General features: G+C 44.1%; 1 protein-coding gene across 1 annotated transcript in view; it reads left to right on the top strand.

The window, feature by feature from the left end:
* The first annotated feature begins 4,240 nt into the window (after nucleotides 1–4,240).
* The window catches only part of LOC146811737 (syntaxin-1B-like), a 314,087-nt gene continuing 292,822 nt past the window's right edge, over nucleotides 4,241–25,505 (top strand). Inside the window, exon 1 of the mRNA XM_085618729.1 lies at nucleotides 4,241–4,259. The gene's annotated coding sequence lies outside the window, so the exon portion shown is untranslated. The remainder of the gene's footprint in view (nucleotides 4,260–25,505) is intronic.

Below are 25,505 nucleotides of genomic sequence, written 5' to 3'. Positions count from 1 at the left end.
CTATCTATCCGTCTATCTATCCGTCTATCTATCCATCTATCTATCCATCTATCTATCTATCTATCTATCTATCTATCTATATCTATCTATCTATCTATCTAATTCTATCTATCTATCTATCTATCTATCTATCTATCTGTCTATCTAGTGTGTCTACCCACCTAACCTACTAGTCTACCGTAATCTCCCTACTCACTGGCGTTGCCAATCCTCTCTCCTCTACAACACAAATATAGGGAGCGAGGGAGAGATTAAGTTGCCAATGTTGGCAGCCAGAGGCACAGCACTTGTTAAGTAGCTCAGTAGTAATCAAAAAAAAATGTTAAGTGATTTTGTCTCTGTCTAGCTTTTTTCGCCCACTGGTCTCTTCGATCCTTCATCGGTCGTTTGTTCCACCGAGTTCCGCTTTATTCTGTGCACACCATGGTCTGTGTGTTTTACATCTGTTCGCTAGCCTTTGCAGAATTCGCCTTCCCATCCGATTGGGTAACTGAGTGAACTAAATGTCACACGGCCAGTAGTTCTGACTGCAGTTCGCCTCAATGGCATGTACGAGAGTTTAGCTAAAGGGCTGATGGAAATCTTGGCAGGGCTAGTAAACCGGGCGAGCAGGCGTGCGTGGCTGTGCTCCGTAAAGGCGGGCCAGGGGAGGGCCCTGCGGTTCCTCCCCCATCCATCTGCGACAAATGATGTGAAACTACATTGTCCACTGGTGCGTGAGAGCCCGAGGCCAGATACTGCCCAATAATGGATACAATTCTCAGAGCTTTTTGTTTTAAATGTAAAGTAACTAACCAAGGAAAGTTTATTCTCACTTGCATGACCAATACCTCCCTCAGCAACACACATTCACGCTCACAAACGCGCACAACACACATACACATGGCCATTCATACCCTTTAGATTGCTAATATAAATATGTATTGAAATTAACAAACATATATTTGCATACTCAATCATACGCATACATATATATTAATGTCTAGCTACACGTGCACATGTATGCAAATTGTGTACATACACACCATTTGTGATATTTAGTTGCACATGCATGCATACCGAATCCAGCCATCACTCCAACATCCTATAATAAACAAATCAGTGTTTACTTACGTATAATTAGACACGCGCGTGCGAACACACAGGGACTCTAGAGAGACAATATTATGCATTTCTGCTAGTTTTACGATTGCTCATAGGTTTCTAGAAAGCACTTTGTTTTCTGGGTGTTAACAATGTTCTGGTTTGCAGCCACGAGTATAGTTATGAAATGGTGAAGGAGGTTCTGGAATGAAAACAAGATTCTGGAAATGAATCCACGCTTCTGGAACGATGACGGTTTGTGGATTGTGAAGCCATGGCTATGAAATGATGTAAGGATTCCCAAGACATGGTTCTTGGGTGATAACTGGGTTCTGGATCCGGTGAGAGTGCTCTGTAGTCAGAACAAGGTTCTTGAAAATGACTCGGTTCTGGAACATGATGCATGCTTCTGGAATGTATTGAATTGATATCGGATCTGGAAATATTTCACGACTTTGGAGTGAAGGCACGAGCCTGGAAGATGACCGGTCCCACTCTGATGGCAGGGTTCTAGATTGATATATGTTGCCTGATAACTCGGTGGGTGCGCGCGAGAGGTTCAACGTCATTGACCGATACTCCCTCATCTGAATAAACCATTTGGGATAGATGCTCCCTCCTCCATGTCCCCACCATCCTGCGCATCATAGCTATCCTGACGCTTCTCCAGCCCAGAATGTGACCCCGCCCCCTCGTGCAGCTGCAGACGTTGTTGGGTCCATTAATGGGAAGTGTGTGGTGAATTGTAGTGGTGGTGGTTGCGGTGATACTGACGGGGGTGGTGTGCGCCTACGGAACTCCTGGGCTCGCATCGGCGACCCATTTGTATTGTCGGAAAAGCTCGCAATTCACAGAAAACGTGACTTCCCTTTTAGAAATGAGAGGCATTCACCCCAAAGGAGAGACGTGTTCTGCAAAGACTACGGCGATAGGGAGCAGGGGAAGGGTGGCATGGAAAATAACAATACAGGTCGAGTAAACGTGGACCTGGAAAGAGGAATGGTGTTGAGGGAAGGACGAATGAAAAAAACGTGTCACTCGGGAGAGAAGAAACAGGAGGGTGACAGGGAATGAGAGGAAGAGACAAGACAGAAAAGGGCGCGAGAGGGAAAGATAGAATAGGAAAAAGAGGATAGTCGAATAGAATGAAATTGAGGAGAAAACGAATAAACAGGGAAAAAAGTGTAAAAGAATGGTAGAGAGAAGTGAAGTAAGCGGGAAAGAAACTAAGAAAATAAAAAAGAGGAGGTAAAGAGAATGAGGAAGACAACCTGAGAAGCGATAGTAAAGAAAACAGGAGAGAGGCGAGAGATGGAAGAGTACGAGAGAAGATAAAAAAAGAGTCAGCGGCCAACGACGAGAATAAATCGGAGAAAAGGACGAGAGAGAAAGAAAAAAGCAAAGATAAGAAAGGAACAAGATAGATGGAGGGGCCCGGAGATGGACGCAGGTGTGATGGAGCGACCAAAGAGCGGAGGAAACTCCGAGTCCGACCGCGCAAAGGGGAGAAGGAGGGGGAAGACAGAGCGAGGCTTGGAAGGAGAAACAGGCTAGGACACATCAGCCTACTCACGGACCCCACACAGCACAAAGGGGGCACACATAATATACCGCAGACGAGGACACAAGGCGGCAGAGTGCTTGTCAGAGCCCCAATGCCCAGGAAAACCGCATAGACTTCTTTTTATTATGTTACTCGGAGGAGGGTAAGAATGCATTGAAGGTGAGATAATTAGAGCCCAGAAAATGCCTCCATCCATGTTGGACCCTCCCCCAGCCCCCACCGCCTCTCCTTCCCCGGCCCCTGCATTGGCTGAAGATCTGGTGCATCCCCCTTGCGCCTCTCACACCCAGAGACGCCCCCCTGGTGCACCGGGGCTAGGGGGCTAGGAAGGGGTGATTCCACTATGCCATGGACAGGGTACATTGACCTCACCACCCCACAGGCAGCTCTCAGGGCCCTGCAAAGGGGAGGGGGGGGGGGGGCAGAAAGCTCAGGTGTGTCCCACGGCCCCCTTCTTTTTGTTCTCTCGATGACAGAAAATGGCACGGGGTGTTTTATGAATACTGCATGGTGAGGGGTGGGCTGCAGGAGTCGGGTCCTAGCTTCTCCCTCTTTGCTGTCTTGAATACAGATGTCGCCGGTGAGGGGGAGGTGTGGTGGGCTACTAGTACATACAGACGCTGCACACACAACACGGTTTCCACGTTGAGTCAGGATGGAGGGAGGGGTGCGGTCTGTGCCACCCACCTGCGGGAACTCTCAAAGGAATTCGGTGGGGGAGAACGCCTCTGCTGGAATGATTTAGAGGCGGCTCACCCTCCTCGATCCATACAGCCCCCCGCCCCCACACACTCCGCACCGTAACAGCCATGAGAATTATGACGCGTTTTTGGCGCAGCCCACTGTCTTGCAAGATGCAAGGTCCTCCACCCTGGGGTGGCAAAGACCGCGCTGTGCTAAAGTCGGGCATCTATCGAGTTGTTCTGCACCTCGGCACCGACGAGAGGAATGCGGGCATCGAGCGCTGCTTCCGCAGCCCCGCAGCGCCTCCTTCCACAGCGCGATCAAACTTGCGCTACTCGACCCCCCTCCCCCTACCAAGGATAGCGCCGCACATAATAATCGATTCGAGGCTGTCATAAGAGCAGTCTCGGACTGAAAGAACGGCATTCGATGCAAAGTAAAAATGTGAGGGGAAAAATGTACAAAAATCGGACCATATAATGTAGCGACGCGCAAAGAGGGGTCCTTATCTCTTGCGCTCTCCTTGGGGCGCTTAAAAGAAAACGTGCGCAGAGGTGGGCTGCCCCCTAGCGGAGGGGTCGCTGTCTCCGCGAACCAGCGCGTGTCTTGGCTGTGACGTGTACCCGCCTGATCCACACTGAGCCACCCTGAGGAGAGAGCGCAGGAGCACGCGCCTCCCCCTCGCGCGAGCGCGGTCACGAGTGCGTGATGTGCGCGGCAGGTGCACGTGTGCGGTGCAGAGTCTAAGCCAGATCAGTGTATAGCTCCACAGAGCAGCGCACAAATCGCCACGAGAAGGCGCGGGTGCAGCCTCATCCTGCATGCCCTGCCTGTGAAAGCGTGAATGAGCCGTAGGCACCCGTGTGAGCCTCTTCAAGGGCTCCCCCCTCGTTGCAAATCTTCGCCCATGCTTCAGTGATGAAGAACGGTACGGGTTTTAAAGTTTTAATGCCACTCTTTAACATAATAATGATATCAGACGACCTTTGGCCCTATTATTCACTCAATGGAAATTATATTGCATGTTATAGGAAGCCTTCTGATTTAGATGGCATCACGAGAAATACATTTTCCCTAATAACTTAATAAGTTACCTTTATTGTGGCCCGTTTTAACCTTGCTAACAACTTCAGCAAACACCAACTTCAGCAAACATACTGTGCGGTGCAGTGATGCCAACTAAAACTCCAGTTCAGAAGATCGCAAAACGTTCATATATGTGTGGTAATGCTCTTCCTGCTCAGTCAGTCAGTCACACAGCTTTATTCGATATTTTTAAAACGGATCATAAAAGCACAAGTTATCTAAAAATTCCAACACAATATATACACAAATATACACATTTAAAATAAGAATTAAACAGTTTTAGTGATCCGGGTAAATTCATATAAAAAGTTTATGAAAAAAGCAGTTCAGAATTTAAAATTAATTAATTAGTTGTTGCTTCTTAACATATCCTATCCTATTCAGTAAGCGGAGTCCAGAGAATTTGTAGATGTCTGAAAAAGGCGCAGCCTACCTAGTTCTTAATTTGGAAATTGGACAAATTTAGTGCAGAGCAAAATATGTGTAGAAGAGCCCATGTTTGCATGTATATTTTTCTGTTTAGGGACCACTGTGTTTAAAACTGGTAAACTACCCAAGGTCCCTGACCATTTGTAATTGGGCCCCCTTGTTTTTCAAAGAATGCTGGCATTGCAGCACACCAAGGCTGTCTAGTGTATATTCCACCTTATGCCTCTTTTTTATCACCAGTAGTACTGGAACAAGGGAACCCTACTCACGCGCAACCAGGGTAATAAACTTATTATCAAAAGACAGAGGCTCCTGTGGACACTTAATGAAGTAATCTCAATGTATATGAGCACGATGGCAATATATTGGTTTATAGGGATATTGGAGAGAGAAGGAAGCAAATACACCTCTGATTTGTTTTTGAATCAAAAATATTTATGTAATCCTTGAAATGAAACAAAGTAATACATTTGAACACATAGTTCTGAGTGAAAGGTGTCCCAGTGAAAAACGGAACCTAGAAAATTAGTGACATATATGTGAAATATATACACGATCTCCAATGCTTCATATAAACAACCATTTACATATATATGTACAGTATACAGCGCTAGATACAGTGATCAGTGCTGGTGAACAATGGTTCGTTTATGCAACTTGTCAACGGCGTTTCGACCCCGTGTGCAGTGTGGGGTCTCCAGTCAGGACCTATGATCGTAGGGACACCTGATGGGTAATGGACCGGCTCGTGTGGAGGGTGTAGCACCGTGCAAAGGATAAGAAAGGGATACTCACATGGGTCCCAGCGGGGAGCCCAAGTGTGAGGTGGGTGGTGAGCAGGCTATTAAGTGAATGCACACAATGTAAGGATCCACGTGTGTGGAAGATGGCACGATCAAAGCGCTGTCAAGATGTGTTGAGTTCCGATTCTGAGCGCATGCATGGAAGCAGGCTACTTCCTTCTGTTGTCAATCACAATGAGGCCATACTTTTTATCATATGGAGGGTGAGAATATTCTTACTTCGGTGTCTCTTATGGAGAACGAATCAACTGCCGCCTGTGGCAATCCTTCCAAGTAGCAGGACAGCGTGTGTCTGTCTGCTCAGGTACGATGACCAACCTACACTTCTGCCTCTATCACACTCTTGCAGATTCTTTCTCATCCCTGATTTCTCCCTTTCTCACAGCTTTCCTATCATCTTCTCCATCCTTCTTTCTCCCTTTTCTGCCTTTTTGTCTCTTGCTTTAGGTCAAAGTCTGATGATGAAAACTAAGTCCTGAACCCCATATGTGATAGTTGGCACCCCCCACTTGCAACAACTGACACAAATGAAACAGTGAACCCGGGCCCGGATTTAGGGCAGTGCGACTGGTGCGGTCGCACTGGGTGCTGACCTGTGGAAGGGCAATGGCCACATGGGGGTTGTGGGGGGGGGGGCACTGTTTTTAGCAATAACTTGTGATTGGAGAGATGAGGGGCACTTTTGCCCGGTGGTTGTGAGGGAATCCAAGGAGGCGGTCATGGGGTGTGGTGGCACCAAAAATAAATATTGCACCGGGCGCCACCAGCGCTAAAGCCAGCCCTGAGTGAACCTTCCTCCTAAATCACTAAGGTTGGCAAGTATGTTGATAGCTCTGCTAAAAGTTCAAAATGAGCTAACACTAACCTGTGACACACTGTTAATCAGGCAGCAGAATTTGCAAGCATTCACGTGGGTGGGTGAAGTTCAAACATGCAGTGGAAATGGGCATCAAATGGGGAACGGGAGTGCCAGACAGAGTGTCTGGTTTGAGTGAACATATTTGCTTTAATTGCCCAGCCTGAAGTTAACCACTTTTTAGTCTGCCACACTCATCTTCAGCTGGGACAGAGTCTGTCTCAATCTAGAGCATGGCCTTTGCACATTCCATTCAACCCTTGCTGCCTCTTTGCCATGAGTCTAGTTAGATTCAAGAAATAACTAGAGCCTTGCCAGGAGGGGTAAAGATCTCAACTGTAGGAGAAGCAATACAGGTGGGGGCGCGGTGGTTAATGATAGTGACAAGCTTGATCCTTTGGCTCAAAATAGAATCGCTTTGGTTTTAGAGGCTTTAAACTGAAAACGTCCATTGACGGCCCATTTCTGTGTGGCCTCTCAACAGAAAACCACACCATCAAATACCCTATTGTCTGATACTCGTCTTTGCAACATTTGAATGGTGTGGCGATGGTTGAGTGGCAGGACAGGGAGTTGTTTGGGGATTCAAGGAGTACATGGAGACGGTAAAAAGATGTAGAAGAGAAGTCACCAAGGTTTTTTTGTTAAAGGAAGGGTAGCCTGCATTTCCACCAACCGGTGACAGGCCGCCATCCCTTGCTTATCTAATCTTGCATGCAGGCCCCCATGCTTTAAAGGTGCTTAACAACAATGAAGGTTCCCACCCCCCTTCCTTCCAGAACGGCCTCATCTTCTTGCTCATTGTCCAGGGCTGAATATTCACAGCTGTGTTGAGTGACCTAAATGTCATCTGTGGACTTCCCTCATTAAATGGGGAATCACAGATCGTCGATAAAGTTCCACACAGTCCGTACAACCATTTACAGAAGAGTCCATGGGCCTCTTATGTTTCCTGTGTGTCATTCTGGAATGCTTCCTCTTTAGTAGTAGTAGTAGTAATTTACTTTATTCGATAAAAAAATTATCATAAAAGTATACAGCTTTTACAATACAGTGAAGATAAAAACAGAAACCCACCAATCCTTAATACAACGTCAACACATGTTCATTTTTACTATTTTAGTAAATTATACATTAAAACACTGTCAGATATCACGGGGATTGCCTGCCAGAGTACCTTCAAGCAATTAAGTGGGATAGGACAGTGCCTTGGTCCTCCTCATACGTGTCAACCAAGCACTGCCCAAATATTTAGCTACTCCGCAAACCATGGCAGTGGAGGACGTGTCAGTAGAAAGAACCCGCAGGGCCATTTTATGACATCTAAGGCCCAACCCCTTACATAGAGGCTTTAATTTAACCATGTCCTCCAAGCTACCCTGTATGCTGGGCAGGCAAAAAAGAAATGCGCCACAGACTCGTTAGGAGCTGCACATCCCGGGCAAGATTTCAATGAACCACCCTGGTTATTCCACCTGGAGGTGAAATCATTCACCGGAAGAATCCCAAACCTAACCTTTAGGTAAAGTGATCTATCCAGGGGTTTTTGTATAAAGTCCAAAAATGGTTCAAATTTCCTTGACCATTTGAACGCCAAGAACCGCTCAGTTAAGGGGCCCCCTGCATCTCTACATAAAGTCTCCTGCTGAACCCAATCCCAATACAACTTCTTAATCATTAGCTTGGGAGGCGGAGATTGGCTCTGCCACGATTCGTTCAACCCCAGTAGCACAACCAACTGCCTCAGATTGCTCAACCACTTGATCTTATTGCCTGTATTAAGCAAAATCAGTTCATCTAAAAATGCTGCGTAATTTTGAAGCTCCTTGGTCCTTCGTAAACGAACCCAAAAGAGTAATGGGCGCAAGCGCACTAGATCTTTAAAAGGGCGCCTGCCCAAATCTAGCCGTAATGAGATTAGCGGAGTGGAAGAAGGAAGGGCTACCAAATCTCTCAGAAATTTATTTTCAGATGTAACTAGCTCCGATGTGTTCTCGAACCCCCATAATTCGGAGCCGTATAGGGCAGACGGTAATGCTTGGCCCTCATAAATTGCAAGAATAGGTGCCACAGGTTTACTCGTGGACTCCCGATGTTCTCTCAGGACCGCCCCTGAGACTCTTTTATGATTTAGCAACATTTTGGCCAAATGATCTTTCCAGCTCATCTGACTATTAACCCTAACACCCAAATAATCAAAGGAGTCTACCAGCTCCAAGGGCTCACCATTGAGCGAGAGATTATTCCTGAATCTATTAGAGGGTGATAAGGCCATGAGCTTTGTTTTAGAGGTATTGATAGTAAGACCTCTATCGGTACAGAACGCACTAAAACGATTCAGGAGTTTTTGGAGACCTGCGGGGGTTTTTGAGATCAAAATGGTATCATCCGCGAAGAGTGGGGTAGGTGTTTTTTCCCCTGCCCGGGATGGCGCATCTGCCGGATCCTCTCTCAGATAGTCCACCACTCCATTCGCAAAGAGAGAGAACAGGGTCGGTGCCATAACACATCCCTGGCGTACTCCCCTCTTCACGGGTACCCTCTCTGTCAGTTGTCCTTGGGTGCCCCATCTGATCCTCGCATAGTTCCCCTCATGGAGTTTCACAATGAAACCCAAAAGTGGTCCTGGGATACCCATCTTCTCTAGAATTTCCCACAACCTTGCACGGGGGACCAGGTCGAACGCCATCCTGAGATCTATGAAAGCCAGGTATAAACTACCTTTGTTGATGGTAACTGTCTTCCAATAGATCGCAAAGAAGCGAAAGACCTGGTCCATCGTGCCCACCTTTTGACGGAACCCAGCTTGGAAGTGAGAGAGAACATGCTCCTCTTCCATCCAGACACCTACCCTCATGATGATGACCCTACCAACCACCTTCTGGATCACGTCAATCAGACTGATCGGTCTGTAGTTGGCAGGGTCATCTCTGGCACCCTTCTTGAACACAGTTATCACCTCTGCTCCCTTCCACGAGTCTGGCACGGGATATCCCTTAGAAATCAGGTTCATTATTTGGGCAATAAGTTTAGCCCAAGCTACGGGTTCTTCCAGAAGGAGATCCCCTGGAATCCCATCAGGGCCAGCGGCCTTCTTCGGGGTCAAGTGTCTAATGGCCAATACCACCTCTGAAGCCAAAAATGGTTCTTCAAACATCATAATAGAAGGGACCCTACTAACAGGGTCAGGAGGGGAGGAGGAAGTCGCTTCTAACCCACCGTACAGAGCAGAGAAATGGCTATACCATTGTTGGCTTGTCATATGATTAACTATTGGAGGCATGGTACGCTGCCTAGCCTTATTAATAATTTCCCAAAACAACGAAGAGTTCTTCATTTTGGAAGCACATTTAAGATCCTGCCAAAATTGTTCCTCCCATTCTCGTTTGGCCAGCACCAGTGCCTTTGCATAATCCTTCCTGGCTGCTCTAACTAGGAGTTGACTCTTTTTACGTAGGGCCGTTATTAACTCTTTCCTTTTTACCTTACACATATCTGAATACCAAGGGTTGCTGGTTTTGGGCGTTTTTTTTCCCATACTGCCGTTTTTACCCTGGATTACAAAGTACTTCCCTACTTCCACTACTGTGTGTTTGTAGGCCAGTGCGAATGATGATCCCTGGGCACTACCTGTTTCCGATTCAAGATCCATCAACTCCCTAGTCAGGTCTACTACATACGCCCAAATCCTTGCCAAATTTTCAACCTGGGGTTGAACCTTTTCCCATTTCAGCCTACGATTACCATTGTATGGGATAACCTCGTTGGTTGTCCTCAGGGGGGCATTCTTCCCACAACCTTTTCAGTTGCCCCACCTTAACTTCATACACAGGGGGTTATGATCGCTGTCCTGTGAGGGTACCACCACCATATCTATTAGATCACACCACAGGGTGACATCCAATAGAATATAATCGATTCTAGACGGACCGCTAAGCCTGTTAAAGGTCATTGCTCCCGCACGGTCAGAAAATGACCTACCATTTAATGCTCTTAGGTTATGTTCCACTGTGAGGGCATTGATCTGAATTGCCTTTGGTGACCATTTTTTAATTGGGGCAAGTGTCAGGGCCGGGATGGACCATCTAGAGTCCTCCTCCTCGATACCCAGGGGGTCATACCCGCCAAGGGGTTCAAATGTGCAATTAAAATCTCCACCCACAATAATTTTGGAGCTTGGGGGGCAGTTGGCTAATGCCTGATCTAAAATTGTTACTGTACTTGAGGTTGTGTTCCCCGGGGTCCCTCTGGAATAGATATTAAATAAATCTATCCTACTGCCTTTTTTTTGTTCTACAAATGAGAGGTGTTGAATGTCCCTACTCGCTGAATCGTAGGTAGAAACATCCCAGTTCAATTCTATTTTAACCCACACATGTAAACCCCCTGCTGGTCTGCCCTTCCCACAACGTTGAGCAGGCAGGCAGAAAAAAGGTTGCGTAACCAAGTTTGTGTACTGGAAGCAAGCTCCAAGTCACTTGGAACATACATACATCAAACTTCTCGATGAAGGTGTTCCATTCTGGGAGAACCAACTTTTTTTGTAATCTAGCCACATTCCAAGATACCATGTGGATAGCCTCATTACCTGTTGCAAACAGGTCAGTATTAACCCCCTTTTTCCCACCCAGCACACAAGGGATAGAATCATTAGAAGCTTCTAATGGGCATATTAATTTTGGCGATGGGCAGCCATCGACACTGCACCCCGGAGACTGAGGATGAGTGGTAGTTACAATCCCTCCAGTAACAAATCTATTGGCCACCATTGAGGTCTTGTTCCCAATATCAGATCTAATGGCCTCTCTATGGATCTCACAATCACTGCCCACTGGGCTAGCGGCGCCTGAATGGCCCTCCCTGCCCAGCATTGACTGTAATCTTCAATCACATTCATCCATACCGGTGAACACATCAAACCTATTCTCTACCTCCAGGGGAGTAAAGGGTCTCAAATGGTCCATTCTCATGTTGACATTTCTGTTACCTCTCGGGGGCACGATGTTCCACCCTAAAGTGTCAGCAGCAGGAGCTATGTGTGGGCCATATGCCAAATACCTACTAGTGGGTACTATAGGTAAGTTTGTAAGAATTGAAGCCTGTTTACTTATATGGGATAAAGGGAACGCCAGAGATCTAGGGTAGAAATATGTCATGGCACGTGGGGTAATACAGTTGTTACCATTTCCCATAGGCCAGTTCAGTATGTAATCAACTGCACGTGGGTCTCTAAAGTTAACTACAACTATATCTCCCTCGATGTCTTTACATCTACCGCCCAACCAGGGGAGACGCATTATCTCACCATTGATATTCTTTGTGATTGGTCTATGTAAACTGATCTTTGTGATTGGTCTAAGTAAACTGCTTCCTCTTTAGACATGTGATGTCCTTTTCTCTTTGCTTGGACGTGTCCTCTCCCAGCTTGGAATCACAATTCTCTTGGTTTGGAAGCCCCTCCTTGTGTTGGAATCACACACTTTCTCTTCTACATTTGCTCTCTTGGCTTAGAATGCTCTACTCTCTCGATGAATGAGTTCCTATTCTTGGGTTAAAATCCCTCCTCTTTCTGCTTCGATAACCCCTGCACTTTCACTGCTTTGATGTTCCCTCTCTTGGCTTGAATGCTTTCTCTCACCTCAAAACCGGTTTTGCTCTGAGAGCTTGAAGGCCCCTATCGTATCTTGAAACTGTCTTGGCTTTGATATTTTCTCCAGTGGCCTGGAATCCTCACTCTCTTGGCTAAAAAGTCCTGTGCTTGGAATCCTGGCTCTCACTGATTTGATGCTCTCTGTCTTGGCTCAGGATACCCTAGCTCTTAACTTGGATGCTCCGTCTCTTCTCTTGGAATGTCCCTCTTGGCTTCTCATGCTCCTCTCTCTTTTGGATTGGAATGTGCATTCTCTTTGTTTGGAAGACACTTTCTTGAATTGGTATCGTTGCTCTTTTGGCTTGCGTGGCCCCATATGTTGGTCTACAAACATCACTTTCTCTTCTTCTGCTCTCACACTTTTGGCTCAGAATGCCTTTCTCTTAAGCTTGGGTGTCCCCTCTCCTTTCTGGGAATGCCACCTCTCATGGAATGTGATGCTTCTCTCTTTTGGCCTGGAATGTTCCATTTTTTGGCTTGATTATCCCCTCTCTTGGCTTGGAATGTCCTTTCTCCTAGGTAGGCCAGTGCCTATCTTATTTTGAAATGCCCCCTCTCTCCAGGGGCGGCTGGTGACATTTGAAAATGGCGAGGCGTAAAAGTGCTGGAGGAGTGCCCCGTAACATAACCTGGACGCTAGCTTACCACTTCGGCGCAAAGGTGGGAGATAAAGCTGCCAAGCCTAGTGTGGTGCACACGCTTCTGTTTATTCTCGCCTCTACCTCTCCCCACCTCTCTCTTTCCAACCGCTATCTGTTTATTTCTATCGCTCTAGCTTATTTGTATCCCGCACACCTGCAATTACCCAGTACAGGCAATCTTCGCCAATGGCACAAAATACACCTAGAAAACAGGGCCAAATTACCCTTTCCCCTTCAACTACAACCAAACTGCTCTTTTTCACACAAACTAGACCTTCCCACCATTGCTCCCACACCCCTAAACCCATTCCCAAAAACCTAGAACACCCTAAATTAACATCCCAAACATGTGCATTACCGCCAGCTCCCAAAGGCATAAAGTCGCGTCAAAACGCACTCTGAAACTAGGCCCAAAACACACCTTCCCCTCCATGGATTTTCTTCAAAACACTTGCAATCAAAATTAGACCTCCCCAACTCTGATTCCAGCTAAGCAAATCCACTCGGAACCAACTGCAACACCCTACAATCGAACCCCAAAAACATGCAAAACTCACGTTTAACATGGGCTCCTATTGCAGCTCTCTCCCTTCCTCAACTTTGCCAAAAAACACCCTTCCCATCGATCGATTCCTCCCAAACTTCCTGCACACCCATCAATTCCACCTCCCTGCCACTCACAGCAGCCCCGTTCCTGTCGATCCACTGGAACCCCCTAAAAAACACTTCTCCACGCACCCCAACACCGCCCATTGGATAACATTGCAATCCGGGCCTTCACAAAAAATGCTCTTTGTTCGCACTTCCACTACTTCGATCATCTTCAAACTCACTGGGACACTAGTTCCAGCCATTCTCAGCAAGAATTACACAAATCCATCCACTGGAAGGGGTACGACTTTTCACCCAAACACAAGTCCCCGCAAACCCACAAAAACACCCCAAAATCAGCCAAATCTGGATGGAATTTTGACAAACCACCCTAAAACCTTCCCAACACCAACCCAGACAAATCTGCATCAAATCCAGCCAAACCTTCCCAACCCCAACTCAGTCAAATCTGGATGGAATTTTGCAAAACCACCCTAAAACCTTCCCAACACCATTATGCACAAACCTGAATCGGGCCCTGAGCCCTAGACTCCGGGAACCCTAGCAAATTTCAACCCTAAACACCACCCCAACCCTACCACCTAACCCTAAACACCACCCCAACCCTACCACCAGCTGCGGGAGAACTGAATAAAATTAAAACAAAAACTTACCTGACCGCCTCTGTTCCTGGTCCGCGTTGGCACCTCTGCCCCCTTCAAACCGGAACACCACATCAGCACTGGAGTGGCAACCCCTCAGCCAATCCTGGCGCTGCTGCAGCGCCAGGATTGGCTGAGGGCACAGCTTATGCTACGCCCGCCGCCTGCCCATTAGGAGACCGAGGGGCTCCTAATGGACATGCGCAAGGCAGTAAAAACACAAGTACGCATGACTGGGCACGGGCTAAAAATTACTCTCCATGCCCACTCATGCACACTTGTGCTGCAGTGCTGCCTTTCCCTGGCTTGTCTGACAATGCATGTCAGTCAACATGACGCCGGACCGCCCACGGTCCAACGTCATGCTGACTGACATGCATTGTCTGTTCTCCCCACCCTCGGCGTCTCTGAACTTAAGTAAACTAAGTTCAGAGACACCGAGGAGGGAGCTGCAGGCGTGGGCGGGTACGGGGGCGGGGGCAACGCCCCAATGCCCCAATGGAAGCACCGCGCCTGCCTCTCTCTGCTTGGGACCCTCCTGTCACTTGGCTTGTAATTCCCACTCTGTCAGTTTCAATATTCCCTCTTGTGGCTTACTATCCCTACTCTCTCTGCTCTTCTCTTATATTGTAATACCCCATTTCTTTGATTGTGATGTTCCATTCTTTTTCCTTGAAATTAGAATGTTCTCAGTTTGGGAGCACCTCTCTTGGTATGGAGTGCCCTCTCTTAAGTCACTCTTTTGACATCACTCTGACTTGAATTAGAATTCCATACTCGTGATTGGATGGCCCTTTTTCTTAACTAGAAAACTTCCATTCTGTTGCTGCTCTCAGTTGTACTAGGATGTCTCTCTCATTTTAGGATGGACTTGTCTGTTAGAGTGGGTTGTTCTATTCATTTTGTGCATACATTTTCTGTTAGATTGAAAGGCTGCCCCCTGCTTGGACTACAGTTCGAGCAGATTGGGATACCCCTCTATCAGTGTTGTCTGATCATTACTTTGGATGCCCTTTTTTAATCTGATACCAGTCCCTCTTTGAATGCCTTTCTCTTTTTTCGACATGCCCTTGCAGTACCCATCTTTAAATGTGTTAAGCGTCTTTAGTGTCTTAGGGTGTTTGACCTTAACTTGTAGGTTACACCAGTTTTGGAATACCCTTTTTTACTTTGGAAGCCCCAATTTCTTGGCTTGAGATATTTCTCTTTCTTGGCCTTACAGGCTTTTTAAACAGTTTTTGTGCACGCCTCTCATATCTTTGGATGTCCTTTCTCTTGGCTGTAGAGGGCATGCTCTTGCCTTGGTGTTAAAGACCTGCTCTTTCTGGGTTTGGAAGTCCACCTCTTGGTTTTCCATGCTATTCTCATACCTTTATTAGCTTTTTATGGCTCAAAATGCGATTCTTTTGGCTTGGTATACCCATGTTTCTTGTTTCGAGACATTCACTTCTCATGTTACCTTCTTTTTAACTCAATTCTTGTCTTTTCCCTGTCATTTTCCTAGATTGGTGGCACCTCTTTCAACTTTGCTTTTCAGTCTCTGTGTTTGAATAAAGACCAAGGCACATGCAACCTTGCATGGTCCGCCTACTTTATGCACCTGCTGAACCCCACACCTTTGTACTATTTTTCCGTGTCTACAATAAGAGGCACAGCCAAAAACAGGACTATTGGGTGGATTAATTTGGGGATCTAAGGATTACCACTACTGGAGTTCCTGTGGTGAATAACCAGCTGCGGCTTTTATCACGGAAAAGATGGAGGGTGGGCGCACAGACGTAACAAAGGCTCCCGCAAGCCCCTCAGTCCGGGGGGGCCCGAGCTTCAGGGGGCCCCCTCAGCACAGTACCCTGGCCTGAGAGCTCCTGAGTGAGTACGGAGGGGGGCCCATCCATGTACTTTGCAGGGGGCCCCCTCAAGTTTTGTTATGCCAGTGGGCGGGCGGGGGTGGAGGGTTTGGGCGGTGTAAAGGGGGACGAGGAGGGTCAATGTAAAAAAAAATGTTAATGTACCTGCTGCCCTCCATTGCGTCGCACTTGACTTTTCCTCTCTTCTTCCGGCGGAAGGCACAGGTTCCCATCCTCCCATGCCGCCAATCCTGAAGCTGCTCTCATATTAGAGCAGCTTCAGGATTGGCCTGAGCATCCTCAATTTGTGCTCCAAGACAGAGTGTGAGTCTGCGCCTGTTCTCTCCAGCCAAGCAGCGTTGCTGAGTTGGAATTAACATTTACTGCGCATGATAGTTTGGCCGGCCTGACACGGCTGGGCAAACCATCGTGTGCAGTGAAGGCAGTGCATATACAACTCCCCTCAGTGACTCTCGTCACTGTGGGCCCGCCCCAAAGACTCGGGAAAGGAATTAAAACGATAATAACTTGTCATTTTAATGTGACTAGTTTGTATTTACTTGTACCTCCATTTGAACTTTCTCTTTAGAGGTAATCAGGTATGTCAGAAGTTTTTGTGGGGCCTGGATTAAAAGCTGTGTGACGCTTCAAATGTCACAACCATCTGTTTTTAAATTAAAAAAAGAATCTCATTCAGGAAAGAGACATCATCTGACACTACCCAGTCATTTTAGCCATGTCAGCTGCCTCTCTAGTAATAAACAGGGCAGTCTGGCTTCAACATCTGCAAATAGATTTTTCAGCACGAGAACCGGGCCCTGACTGTAGGTTCTGTGCAATAATGGCATCTCTGCCCTTTTCTTTTGAAATCCCTGGAGGTAATCTTATAAGCAGAGGATTAGTGAAAAACATTCTTGAGAAGAGCCTACAGAATCAGGATAAGACTGAGAAATCACACCCACACTGGACTGTTTTCAAGATGCATGCAGTGTGTCCCATGCTGCTGCCTTCCCATGGCAACTACTATTAAGGAGCAAGGGTCCCTAATTCAACGAGATACAAAGCGATATTTGTTAACATTTAAAGTAAGACATAAATAAGAATTACATGTGGTCAAAAGTTAAGTCTTCGTGCTGTGTGATTGAGAAAACGTGCTCGGTACTCAAAAGGGACACCCAACATACTATAGCCATAAGCTGTGCTTCACAGTCGGTGTCTATAACATACGACGACCATAATAAATAAAATAATAAAGAATGGTAGGGTTCGTCAGTAGCAAAGCCCACAACGTTTCGATCCCTTGAGATTATGGGATCATCTTCAGGACACATGATGATACGAGCCACGAGCACATTTTCTCACTCACACAAAATTGAATACTGTTAACATTTGAGTACATGCAATGCTTTATGTATATATATGCTTTATTTATATCCTAAAATGAATGTTAATTAATACCCATTTGTATCTCGTTGAATTAGAGCCCCTTGTTTCTTTGTAGAATCCAATAACCCCAGGACCTTGGTGATTCCAGGGTAAACCATTGTTAACAATTACGCTCCCGGTGACGCAGGCTTTTATTCCACTCCTGGTTCGGGCAGAAATAGGAGTTTGCAGCCAAACCAGGATTCTAAGATTTGATGTAACTCCCACTCCTGCTAGTTTTTGCCCATATTATTTTAACAGGTAGGCCTTGTGGATTACGTGTGGGCAAACACGTGAATTTAGAGTTGCACAACTGGGAATAGGGGACACGACAGACATCAGCTTGGCTCTCACCACCTGTGCAAGAAAGGCCATCAGAGGAGGGAAACCAGCAGGCTCCTAACATTAAAGAACACAAGAGACCATCCAATGGGCAAATAAGGCCTTCTATGTCTGTTGTCCATGAGAAAAGACACAGTTGGTGATGTAGAGGCTATTAGACAAGCATTCGTATTATGTCCTGTGCATATATAATTACAGATATCACAGATCAATCATGGAAAGAGGCTTCTTTTAGCTCCGGAGGATGCTGTTGAATTGAATGGAGAGGAAGTATCTTCTGCTAGGTAGGAAAATGCAACAGAAACTTGGGAAAAAATAAAGACTGGAATGGAGGACAAATGTGTACAGCTTGCAACCAGGCAGAGCCTGTATTCATGAACCCTAGGAGCACCCGTACTATCCACAAGAGAAATAACCTACCAAAAAACCAACCTAAAGTGACTCTGAGACACAAACCTTTTAAGCTGGTTGAAATGCAAGAAAAGCATATCACCGAATGAACAGAAGAGATGGATGATTTGTTTTGGGCAAAACATAGTGGCAATATCTATGCCACTTGTTTGAGTATTGCATTTGGGTGGTCCACCTTGATTATCTACCCATACCTAGAAGTTAGGCAGCATTTGAGAGCCAGGAATACGGTCTTCAGTTCCTGAACATGTATGTGTTTGCTGGTGTCTGAGAGGGACCATAAGCCATGCTTTTTCTATTGACCTAAGGCTGTTCCCCACCCATACTCAAATGGATTTGCGCTGAAGGTCTCAAGAGGTTCTATCTGAAAGAAGAAGCCCTCAAAATGTTTGGACTCATGGGAAGGGAGTTATCTTAAATTTGTTCGGATCTGGGCTTCTTAGGAGAATCAAAGTCAAGCTTCTGGTTTTAATCTTCTGTGAGACGAAGCTGCCTCATGTGAAATTTGAGGCCTATAAGGAGGATCAAGTTAATACAGGGAGCTATAAGTGTGTTTCGTCACCACCGCGCTGTGGTAATGGAACATATGCCGAAAGGCTCAAGTCTGAATTCGAACTTTAATCCCGTGAGTGGAAGCACTAAAAATGCTTTGCCAGCATCATATCTAGTAGCATCCCAATGAAGGCAATGCCATTTGGAAGGACCAGCGTACATTACCACGCTGACAAATAATCCTAGTTCATTTAGCAGGAACTTCTGAAGGGATTTTAGAACTGTGTGACGGGGAAGACTTCCAACAACATCATTTACAATATTAGGCCGCCATGGTCAGGGTCTACTAGTTTTGAGACCTCTGGAGGATGGGGATCCTCAAACTATCGTAAGTGAGAGGTACTTTTACCAATCACGACCTTCCATCATATAAACTGGGGAGCCTCTATATTTTGACCAAACCAGGATAAGGAAGTAGGTATCCTTAACGTCACTGGTATGCAAAGCGATCTTAGATCACAAACATATCATGCTCCTCCTATCCACTCCAAAAAACATGGCGCTGAAACCTATCTTGCTGAAATCCAAAGGGACAATTACTATGGACAGGAGGACAAGCAATTCGGCACCATAGCTGGAAGCTCTAAGGTGAATTGTTCAGATTGATGAGGTAGAAAGAGAGAGGACAGAAAGCACAAACACATGGCCCACCAGTTGACAAATCCCTAGGCATAAATGTAGGCAGAAAGCCTTTCTCCAATTGGTGATATATGATCAACATTCCACAAAGAAGAGCCAATCATGCAATTCGGTTTTGCTATTAGGACTAGAGAAGATGTTCTTGGTGGAAAACTGCTACTCCCTGGCATGGCCAATGTTTGAGTCTACGCTGGTGATCACAGTCCTTGAGGAACCCCTACTTGAATCAATAATTCCCCTTTATTAATCTGAGGGCTGGCGTTTAGGAAAGTTTGAAAGCCGGTTTTGCAGAAATTACAGCTAAACTGTGAGCTGTGATGGACCCTGACTTATACTTTGAAGCTCCTTGTAGTCAACACAACAAAGAGCATCTTTTATCAACCAGGAGGTCAAGGACGTTCTCCTTGTTTTCCGAAGAGATGTGTTACAAAGAGCGCCAAGTATGGCAGCAACACCACATCCCGATGGTCATACTTTTAGCTGTTGCATTTGCTTTGACTTTAGCAGACATGAGCGTCAGAAGTTCTACATGCATACTCTCATTTATTTTGACCTGAAATTCAGTGCTTCTTTTTCAGTAGAGTTCAGGGATGAAATTGGGCAGTCAGTTCCATATTTTACTGTTCAACCACACCAGAATACCACAGAGTTTGCCTGATGTAGATGAAGCACGGGAGTTTGCTAGATTTTTGCCAGTGAATTCTAAAAGTAAATCTTTCATATTCCATTAGCAACGCAGTGTTCAGCGGCATGGAAGCCAAGGGTCTATTGCTCGTCCACCTGTTAAAGGCCAGAGCCAACATAAAGGACAGGGCTGGAAACTGTGTGTTATCAAAGATTCTCTCTTCCATCTGGGTCCGGTCATCTGTGTCAATTCTTTTGCTTCCCAAAAAAGAGCGTGAAGTCTGACAACTCTCCGTAGCCAAATTCAATACATTGGTCTGAAGACTTGCCTCAGAGCTCTCTAAAGCTGTCAAATGTAGGACAGCCCCAAGCACCCAATACTTTTCGGGAAGTGTTGTTCAGTTTTTGGGCATCACTATATCATCATGTCATCCAGAATGCCGTGAAGGAAAGATTTGCACCCTGGTTGTCCTATGCCTTTGTGTTTGTATGTGGTTTGTCTAAGTTTGTGGATCTCTCTCTCTATCTTTGTAGATACCATTCTTGGCACCCTCCAGTTGTGGGGTGTTTATGGCCCCGAAATTACCAGTTCTGAATACAACATTTAATGAGTGTGGAACTGCACCTGGTACAACTGCAGTTGACTAGGTGGGAGGGTTTACAGGGTGCGGCACTTTCTGGCCCGCACCGACCTGTCCCACACCACAGGAGAAGCACACAAAGCACCACCAGCTAGCCCATGCTTGGCATGGCACTTGACAACCCTCCCCCCCTCCCCTTGCCCTTAGACTAGAACCCTGGAGACGCGCGAGCGCGCGAAACAAGATGGCCGCCGTGTAGAGAGCTCCGGCGTTTTTTCGCCCGTTTTTTCATTAAAAACGACGATTCCTGTCAGTTTTTTACCGCAAATGAGGTCGCTTGAGTGCTGAGCACCTTACCTGTCGATTGCTGAGCTTTTCCTTGAATTTGGGCGCTGTTTGAGGCGTTTTCCAGTGTCCAGCCTCTGCCTCCAGCTCTCCCTTCAGGTATTCCCAGCTTTGTCTGTCAGGGGGCGGAGCAAGCATTCAGGAAAGGGCCTGGCTTGGGCCTAGCCACTCCCATAGCCTGTTATAGCTGCTGCACCAGCTTTAATAAGGATATTCTTACTGCTGCAGTATTCTTTTCCTTCATTTTTTCTGCGTTGTTGCTGCTATTTTTGCAATTTGGATATTTTATTTTATTGTTATTATTATTATCCTAGTTTTGCTACCAAATCAACATGGATAATAAAAATATTCATCCTAAAAGAAAGCAGCAGGTTTCACCTCCGCCAATTAAATCAAAGGCGGTAGAATCAACAGAACCTTCATTATCCTTAATTTTGGAGGAAATTCAAGCGCTTCGTGTTAACACAGATGCTATTGCCTCAGAGATTAAAAATGTTCGAAAGGAAATGGCGAGTATGTCAATGAAAATATCTGATAATGCAATTAAAATACACGATAATAAGGCTAAGCTTGAGACTTTCACTCCTCTTGTAGCTAAAATATCTCCTTTGTCTACCCGGCTCCTAGAGATGGAAAATCGTAACAGACAATACAATTTACGCATTTTTAATTTACCAGAGGATGTGGAGAGTGGCAACTGTAGGTTGTATTTGGAAAATTTGATTCCTGGGCTTCTACAAATTAAATTTCCAGAAAAATTTGAGATTGACAAGGCCCATAGAATCCCTTCACATCGCAATCCTCAACATACCAAACCTCGTCAAATGATTTTCAAAGTCCTCAGACATCATCATTTGGTTTTGATTCGAAAGGCAGCACGAGAGATTCCTTCCTTAATGGTCAATGGGAATAAAATTTTTATTCATCAAGACTTTGCCAAGGAAACAGTCTCAATCCGCAAGGAATTTTCTACTCTTCGGCCTCAACTGCGAAGTCTTGGATTCAAATATGGTCTTTTTGACCCTTCAACAATGCGTATCTGGAAAGACAATCTGTCAAAATCTTTTCAACGTCCTGAGGACTTGCGTCAGTTTTTGGATCAACGTTCACAGCAATCCATGGATACTCATGACTCTAATACCTGATTATAGCTAACTTCCTTTTTGTTTTCTGACAGGTTAATGAACCATTACTACATTGGGCTCCAACGGTTAGGTCATGCTTGTTGAGCGTATGTGCGTCTCATCTTTGATATTTTTGTACCCTGTTTGTCGTTTTCTCCTTTTTTAAAATTTTTTCACCTCCTTTTACTTGTTCTGGAGCTACTATTTTCTCTCATTATTGTTCTCCTTCTTTTCTTTTTCTCCTCTTCTTGACTTTTTCTTCCTTCTCTCTTCATTATGGCTAATATCCACAATATTAAAGTTGTTTCACTAAATGTTAAAGGTTTACGTCATCCAGTTAAGCGTACAAAAATCTTAGATTATTTAGGTAGTTGTAAGGCAGATATTTGTTTTCTTCAAGAGACTCATATAGATGACAACATCTTAAATTATATGAAAAAGAAATGGGTAGATACTATTGTTTCATCACCTGCAATTGGTAAAAAAAATGGGGTGGCTATTTTTGTTGCGAAAAAATTGCATTGCCAAGTCTTAAGCAAAATTTCGGATGCAGATGGAAGATTTATTATAGCTAAAATTAAAATTCATGATTCAGTCATATTTTTGCTCAATGTTTATGGTCCTACTGCGGATGACCCTCTTTTTTGTCTAATATTACCACCGAGGTTCTAAAGTTGGGTAAAGTTCCTTTAATTGTTGGAGGTGACTTTAATGTTATTGCTGACCCATTATTGGATAGAATATCTAGTACTAAATTTCGCCCTCCTAAGGTTTTTCATGCTTTTAAGTCATTTATTCATAACACCAAGTTAGTGGACATTTGGCGTTTGCACTTTCCCACAGAAAAATGTTTTACATTTTTCTCTAATCCACATAATTCGCATTCTAGAATTGATTATTTTTTAGTCTCCACACAATTAGTCCAATCTGTTAAGACTCCTAAGATTGGTAATATTGATATCTCAGATCATGCCTTGATTTCTTTTGTTCTGAATTTAACTTCAACTTTTGCAAACCAAACTAGATGGCGTATGAATACTGGAATTGTTCTTAATGAACATAATAAGCCTAAAATCTTAAATGCTATTCAGGACTATTTTTTACTCAATCCTGAAGGTTCCACTTCCATGGTCAATAGATGGGACGCCTTTAAAGCTTACATTAGGGGTGTAACTATTTCAATTATGGCCTATGAAAATAAAACATTCAACGCACGTATCAGGTGTTTGGAAAAACAAATTGCGAAGTTTGAAAGGCTTTTTATTTCATCAAATGATCCTCAATTTAAAGTCAAGCTACAAAAGCTTCGATATGAATTTAACTCAATCCTTAGTACTAGAGCGGGCATCCAAATTTCTAATTCTAAGGCTAAGTTCCGTTTTAATGCCAACAGATCTGGGAAGCTTTTAGCTAATTATTTACGTATAAAAAAAGATAGAACACAAATTACCTCAATTCATGGCCCTAACGGTAACATTGCAATATCTCATAATGATATTGTTAAGGAATTTTTGGATTTTTACTCTACTTTATATAATAAACCTGATCCTCATGATCCTTCCATACTGGACTCTTTTTTAGATACATGTGATTTGCCCAAAATCTCACACTCGGATAGGCTTAAGCTAGATTTACCCATTACTACTGAGGAAATTTTAGCTGCTATTAAATCCATTAAAAAAAATAAATCCCCTGGCCCAGATGGTATCCCAGCTGAGTTTTATAAAGAGTTCCAGTCCCAACTTTTGCCTTATTTATTTCAACTTTTTACTTTTTTTGGTTTTTCAGGAACGATCTCAGGTTCCTTTACTGATGCTTTAATTATTGTACTTCCTAAACCAGATAAAGACCCCACTCTTGTTTCAAATTATCGCCCTATTTCCTTAATTAATCAAGATTGTAAATTGTATGCTAAAATACTTGCTTCTAGACTGTCCCCTATATTGGATTCTATTATACATCTTGATCAATCTGGTTTTATGAAGAATAGATATTCTACAAATAACACAAGAACCTTATTACACATTATTGAACAGAGTTCCACTTTAAGTTCCCCCGCAGGAATTTTGGCTTTAGATGCAGAGAAAGCTTTCGACAAAATCCATTGGCAATTTTTATTTCAAACCTTATTATCATTTAATTTTGGTGCTTCGTTTATACGCATGATTTCTGCTCTGTATTATGCCCCTACTGCTCGTTTATTTATTAATGGTCAAGTATCTAGTCAGTTTTCTCTTTTTAGAGGCACAAGACAAGGTTGTCCCCTCTCTCCACTTTTATTTCTCATTGGAATTGAACCCTTCCTTACTCATATAAGAAATTGTGTTAATATCAAAGGTATTCAGATTAAGGAGATTAATATCAAAGCTTTAGCCTATGCTGATGATGTGCTGTTATTTATTAGTGAACCTCTATCCTCAATGCCTGCCCTATTAGAAATTATTACAAAATATTCCATGGTTTCTGGTTATAAACTTAATATTAATAAAACTGAATTCTTCCCTTTAAACATTTTTTGTACTCCTGATATGTTGCCCATGGCTGATATTGTGTGGCAAAAAGATAAATTAAAATATCTTGGGATTCTATTTGCGTCCTCCGTAAAAGCAACATTAACATTAAATAGTAATTTTATTCTGAATTATATCAAAGATAAAACGTCTAAATGGTCTTCACTTCACCTCTCTTGGTGGGGTAGAATGGACTCCATCAAAATGACTATTGCTCCTAAAAATTTTTATACACTTGCTATGATTCCTATTCAATTTCCTTTACAATTCTATAAAAACGTTGATAGACTTCTCTCCAAATTTCTCTGGAATAATAAATCAGCTCGTATTGGTTATAAAAAATTAAAAGTACCTAAATGCAATGCTGGATTTGGTTTGCCTGACTTTTTTCTATATCACAAAGCATTTATACTGAAACAAAGTTCCATATGGTTTTCTCCTTCCTCTTTAAAGAACCAACCTACATGGTTTCATATAGAGCAGTCTCTTGTAGCTCCTTTTCCATTGACCACCTTGCTAACAATGTCCAATAGGTCAATATATGTGCATAAATCGGTTATTATTAAATCCACTAAACTCATTTTTAATGACCTGGATTCAATCTTTTTGATCCCTATGACTCATACTGAAGATATGTCATTGTGGCATAGTAATGTGATTAAATTGAATAGAAATGTTACTTTTTGGAATGCTTGGATTAAAGCTGGTATCTTTTATCTTAAAGATATCTATTTTGACAATGTTTTTATTTCTTTTGAAGCTTTACAAATGAAATTTAATTTACCTCAATCTGATTTTATTAAATATGAATCGTTATGTAATTCAATTTTAGACTACTTCCCTCATGGTATTCCATTTAATGTTAAAGCAGATTTAGCACTATATATTCGAACTATCTCTACGTCATCACATACTGTCTCTATTTTATATAAAAAATTATCTAATTCTATAGGAAACAATTTAAATATTATTTCAACATTTTGGAATGATGAGCTTTCCCTTTCTTTGTCCAACGATACTTGGATGACTGTTTGGCTTAATAGTATTTCAGGATGG

Source organism: Triturus cristatus, chromosome 7 (assembly GCF_964204655.1).
Source record: "Triturus cristatus chromosome 7, aTriCri1.1, whole genome shotgun sequence".
In the NCBI taxonomy this organism is placed as follows: Eukaryota; Metazoa; Chordata; class Amphibia; order Caudata; family Salamandridae; genus Triturus; species Triturus cristatus.
This window is presented reverse-complemented; position numbering and strand designations above follow the sequence as displayed.